The sequence below is a fragment of the Schistocerca piceifrons genome, chromosome 1 (assembly GCF_021461385.2).
Source record: "Schistocerca piceifrons isolate TAMUIC-IGC-003096 chromosome 1, iqSchPice1.1, whole genome shotgun sequence".
Taxonomy (NCBI): Eukaryota; Metazoa; Arthropoda; class Insecta; order Orthoptera; family Acrididae; genus Schistocerca; species Schistocerca piceifrons.
This window is the reverse complement of record NC_060138.1, coordinates 622,808,782-622,814,781: the sequence shown is the minus strand read 5'-3', so window position 1 is coordinate 622,814,781 and position 6,000 is coordinate 622,808,782. Positions and strand designations below refer to the sequence as shown.

Below are 6,000 nucleotides of genomic sequence, written 5' to 3'. Positions count from 1 at the left end.
TAGTAGTGCCACCTGCCGTCTGTGAGTGGTGATTGCACGTCGACGTCTGACTGTGTAGTCTACATTTTATAGAAACTCTCGGACAAATTCATTAACGAAATATTCTTAATCATGATTCGATATTCTGGAAAGATTCTGAGAAAAGGTATGCATACAGAACCAGTTCTCAATGTTAGATTTTGTGAAGCATTCCTCTTCTTAGAAAATAACACGTTCGTAAAGCCCTATTTCTCTTGTTCTTTCTAACTTATTTCTTGAGTTATCTAATGGCGGTAGAACTACACTCACTTCCACTAGCTCGCATTCATCATTTTATGGTGGCTCTTTAACCCCCTGTAAACACTTTTGATAGGAAATTTATTGCCACGAAGTTAGTCAGGCAGTAGTGGCTGGTACTGTTGTATTACAACTGGCTGCAATTCATGTGACCGCAATACTGTCGAACAACATTGTCGGGACACAGTGTCGGCATTCAGCAATTTTTGTGGCCCGTGGAAACGTACATTTACATTGCTTAGAAACTCGAATACAAGATAATCTTCGTGTGGTGTCCTTTTCTTTCTTTTTTGTTTTTGGCCCTGTTAAGATGCAGCATGGAATCGAAAATGGTTTTAAACTATATTTTACCGAATGAGATTTTCACTCTGCAGCGGAGTGTGCGCTGATATGAAACTTCTTGGCAGATTAAAACTGTGTGCCGGACCGAGACTCGAACTCGGGACCTTTGCCTTTCGCGGGCAAGTGCTCTACCAACTGAGCTACCCAAGCACGACTCACGCCCCGTCCTCGTGCTTGGGTAGCTCAGTTGGTAGAGCAGTTGCCCGCGAAAGGCAAAGGTCCCGAGTTCGAGTCTCGGTCCGGCACGCAGTTTTAATCTGCCAGGAAGTTTCATATCAGCGTACACTCCGCTGCAGAGTGAAAATCTCATTCTGGAAACATCCCTCAGGCTGTGGCTAAGCCAAGTCTCCTCCATATCCTTTCTTTCAGGAGTGCTAGTTCTGCAAGGTTCGCAGGAGAGCTTCTGTAAAGTTTGGAAGGTAGGAGACGAGATACTGGTAGAAGTAAAGCTGTGAGTACCGGACGTGAGTCGTGCTTCGGTAGCTCAGTTGGTAGAGCACTTGCCCGCGAAAGGCAGAAGTCCAGAGTTCGAGTCTCGGTCCGGCACACAGTTTTAATCTGCCAGGAAGTTTTATATTTTACCGCTCCATCGAACTGGTTTATAAGCTTTTGCTTTAATACACGTTTTGTTTGTAACAAGAAACAAATCAATTCTCCCCATTGACTCGTGGTATCGCATGAATCACGTGATGAGTAAGTATTTCTTTAGGCAGAAAAATTGAAATTTGTGGTAAGGTCTTATTGAACCAAATTGCTGAGGTCATCTTTCCCTAAGCTTACACACTACTTCATCGAACTTAAACTAAATTCTAAATTACGCTAAGGACAACACACACACCCATATCCGAGGGAGGACTCGAACCTCCGACGGGGGGAGCCGCGCGAACCATGACAAGGCACCCTGGACCGCTCGACTACCCCACGGGGCCTTTAGGAAGACTCCCATCCACAGATCGCAGTAACAAAACTGGAAATATCTGACGAAACACCAAAGAAAGGGCATCTGGCGACTCTCGGGAACGACTCCAAATAAAAGTGGAAGACATTCGGTTTACCGTACGGAATTTTAAATATTTGTAGATATATCTCGAAATTGATAAACCGAATGTTTTATTATTTATACGTACCCATAGAAATTCCGGGAGTTGTGCGTGTTTCGAAAGGTCAGGCACATGCACACATGGTTATTGTCTCTCCACACAGCTGCAACGGTGTAGGAAATGAAGCTGACTTACTTGACAGCCTCAATCGCAGAACCTCTTTTTTTGTTTGTTTCAACGGGTATTTATGAGACAGTTTTGGTAAGCAATATGAGCTTCAACTTACGAAGCACTAAAAAAACAACGGAAGTTGACAGATTTCTTTAAGTAAGTGTATCGTTGCAGTGGCATTCTTGGATAATTACTATGTTCGTTATTGCTGTCTTTCGTAATTCAGTAGTTTTTCGTATCCTGTTCCGCCTATTTTTCTTAAACCACTGTAATTGATAGACGTAGCTGCGTTACCAAAATTTAGAAACACCTCTGTAACTGAGACGTCAGGGCAATCTGTTCCCTTGAACTCTCGATTCTCCAGACGAAACTGTAGTCGCAAGCCGAATAAGCCGTTTGGCTGCGGATGAGATATTTCTGATAGGAAAACATACGGGTAGCGAAAAAGATTTTCTTCAAACTTATAATATACAGTAGGTCTAATGTAGTTTTCTAATTTTTGCTTTGATGCCTTCGAATGAGTCCTAATTTCCCATATCTTTTCTTCGTGATCCTTACCCGAAATGTTTGTTGGAGGCAGCAGAATCTTTCTACACTCAGATTCCGAGTCTCTAAATTTTCTCAGTAGTCTTTTACGGAACTAACGTCGTCTTCCTGCCAAGGATTCCCATTTGAGTTCACGAAGGATCTCCGTAACACTTGTGTGTTTATCTAACCTACGGTTTACAAATCTAGCAGCACACGTTTGAATTGCTTCAGTGTCTTTCTTTGAATCGACCTTGTTGGGATCTCAAATACTCAAGAATGGATCGCATTACTATTCTATATGCGGGCCCTCCACAGATGAGATGAACTTTTCTAAAGTTCTTCCAACAAACCGACGTCGACCATTCACCTTCCCTGCTCGTTCCATTCCATATCGCTCTGCAAAGTTGCACCGATGTGACTGTGTCAAGAAGCATACTACCAGCCGGCCGGAGTGGCCGTGCGGTTCTAGGCGCTACAGTCTGGAACCGGGCGACCGCTACGGTCGCAGGTTCGAATCCTGCCTCGGGCATGGATGTGTGTGATGTCCTTAGGTTAGTTAGGTTTAATTAGTTCTAAGTTCTAGGCGACTGGTGACCTCAGAAGTTAAGTCGCATAGTGCTCAGAGCCATTTGAACCATTTGAGCGTACTACCAACGCTGTATCTGAACATTACGGGATTGTTTTTACTACTCATCTGTATTAACACATTTTTTCCTATACTTAGGACAAAGTCCGCAGCTCGTGGTCTAGTGGCTAGCGTTGCTGCCTCCGGATCACGGGGGCCCGAGTTCGATTCCCGACCGGATTGGAAATTTCTCTGCCTGGGGACTGGAAGTTTTTGTTGTCCTCCTCATTTCATCCTCATCATCATCATTCGTGACAATGGCTAGATTTGACTGTGTAAAAATTGGACTGCGTGAAAATCGGGATTTGTACGGGCGCTGATGACAGCGCAGTTGAGCGCCCCACAAACCAAACATCATCGTACTTAGAGCAAACTTCCATTCGTCACACCAACTAGAATTTTGACTAAGTCATCAGTAAAAAGCCGCAGATTGCAGCTCACCCTGACCGTCAGGTCATTAATGTGTACAGAGAGTAAGACCAATCCCATCACACTTACCTGGGGCACTCCTGAAGATATCCTCGTCTCTGATGAACACTTGGCCGCCGAGGACAATGTACTCGATTCTGTTATGTGGTTTTTGTTTTGCATGTTTGTATTTTTGTTGCTATGGATTTATTTATCGATTGTAATTTTTTACTTGTAATTTACTATTGCTGTCTGAGTTTATATATTGTCATTTTGTGATTTGGAGATAGTGAGTGGAACTGTAGGTGCCAGGAAATGGAATACCGTGTGGAGAAATCGGAACATTTCCGACATGTTCCTTTGTTTGACTTGTTCATAATTCCTCTACGTCCATAATAATGGGACTAAATTAGTCCAGTCGTTGTCTAAGTGGAATTCTAACAACCACTTATCTGCTCTTTCTACCAAAAATACTCTCCTAGTTTGATGGTTTATTTTTAGTAACTATCGTCGCTATGAAGACTTCATGATCGCTAATCCCTGTCTCTATACTGACACTGTCGATAAGGTCAAGCCTGTTTGTAGCTACAAGGTCCTAAATATTTCCATTGTGTATAGGCTGTCGAACCAGTTGCTCACGACAGTTTCCGGACAGTTGGTTTAAAAGCACTTCGCAAGACTGCTTGTCCGTACCCCCTGCAATGAATCCATAGACGTCTAGTTTATACTCAGTAGGGTAAAGTCGCCTCCAACTTTTTTTGAATGATTGTCACAGCAGAATCGGGTGGCTAGTACTCACGTCCCGATAATTTCACAGTTAGACTCAATTTCGACCTCGATAAACACAATATTTTTGTGGACTGCAGTGAACATCCCCCTCCCTCTCCCTCCTATGGCGTCTAACGTGTCTTGTCGATGTACGTTCCATGCCCCGATAAATATTTCGGAGCTTTTTACATCGGATTTCAGCCAGCTCGGTTCCGGGAATAACTCAAGCGCGATTACTTTCCTTGAGGGCAGTAAATTCAGGAACTTTGTTACAAACACTTCGACAATTCACTCTTAAAATTCCAACATTCGAAGTGTCTTTTCTTTGTAAACAGTCTGATTTCGCTCTCTGCGTATCGATTGGTAAGCTTTTATCAGAGGATCTCAAACTACCGTCTAGCCTAAAACACCTCTATGTATACTCCACAAGCTCTCTGCTAGCGAAACAGCTGCTTCCTTTGTGAAGCGCACCCCTGGCCTATAGAGGGAGTCCTACAATTCTCCAGTCCATAACGCAGGTTCAGAAATCTGCAACCAAGATCGTCGCAGAATCGAGAAGACCTTTGGTTGAGACCTTCCACTCGGCTCCAGACCAAAAGACCCTGTTCAGCTCTGGGTAAGATGCTGTAAATTGTAGTTCCTCTTGAGCCCCGCAAGCGAGGCCAACAGCCTTCACCACTTCCGCCAGTCGTCCGTACGGATGGCCTCAGAACCCAAGTGACAGACATCATTAGTGCCGACGTGAGCCACATCGTGAACACAAGTGCACCTTACATCGTTGCTTGTCGTAGGCAGGGCCTCCTCCATGTTTCAGATGAGATTTAAGAATTAAACTATAGAGGCACACGTGGAAAGCTAAATATGCAACTTGCTACTCTCCTGGTGAGTAACCAACGTAGGATGGAGCCTCAATGACACCATGTCATATCTAAACTTGTAATCTTTCCCTCCCGCTCCCCAGGGTCACATACACAAGATTTTCTACGTTCCCATTATACCCTCCAAAAACTTGTATTGGGGACAAGATACAGTATGATTTGAATAGGTTCCCATGTTGTGGCACGTTGCAGGTTCCTCACTACAGGAAAAAGTGTAAAATAACGTATTCCACTGTTCCCGTCTTCTGGGTGAAATAGCGAAGGCAATGATTGTGACTAACCGTTGTTTTAAAACTCTCGCTTTAACAACACTTATTGCTAACCTCTGTGGTGCCCGTGAAGTAAAGGCCGGACCATCTGTCGAAGAGCGTACAATGAGACACAGACATATCATTTATACTTATTATCATTTCAGGTAAGCACTTAAAAATGTAGCAGTAACCATGCACAGTAAATAATGCCACTCTTTATCCACTAGATGCACTTTACTGTAGCTCTGGAAAGAGTTAATAGAACTAAATCTTGTACATTTTAGTATGTTACTTTGTGATGACGTGAATACTTTCATTTGTAGCAGGCAGATACTTAGATTTCAGGGTCTCAAAATTGTCCCCTCAAGCTCTTTTCTCTTCTATTCAACTCAAGGAGAACAGGATCCAACGCGACAACTTGACTGTAGAGAGGGACAGCTAAACATGACGCATTCTATGACATCCAAGAATAGTTATTCGTAAAGAAAAAGAGTGTGGATTACAAAAATCACGGGGGTAGACCAAGGCACTAAAACGGTAAACATAAGTTTTTCAAAGTGAAATATTTCGTTGTTCCAGGGCAGTAGCCTACTATATTATTAAATTGGTATGGCCACTTCTATGTAGACTGCAATGTGCCGTTTTATTTTGCTGCCGACAGACGGCAGTGCCAAGACGATCCAATTGGACGTCTGGATCCCATGCTAAACAAT

At 43.4% G+C, this 6,000-nt stretch overlaps 1 non-coding gene across 1 annotated transcript; it reads left to right on the top strand.

Moving 5' to 3' along the window:
* Window positions 1-790: 790 nt before the first annotated feature.
* On the top strand, window positions 791-867 carry Trnas-cga. The gene has a single exon. It is a non-coding gene; the product is annotated as a tRNA-Ser (tRNA).
* The last annotated feature ends 5,133 nt before the right edge of the window (window positions 868-6,000 follow it).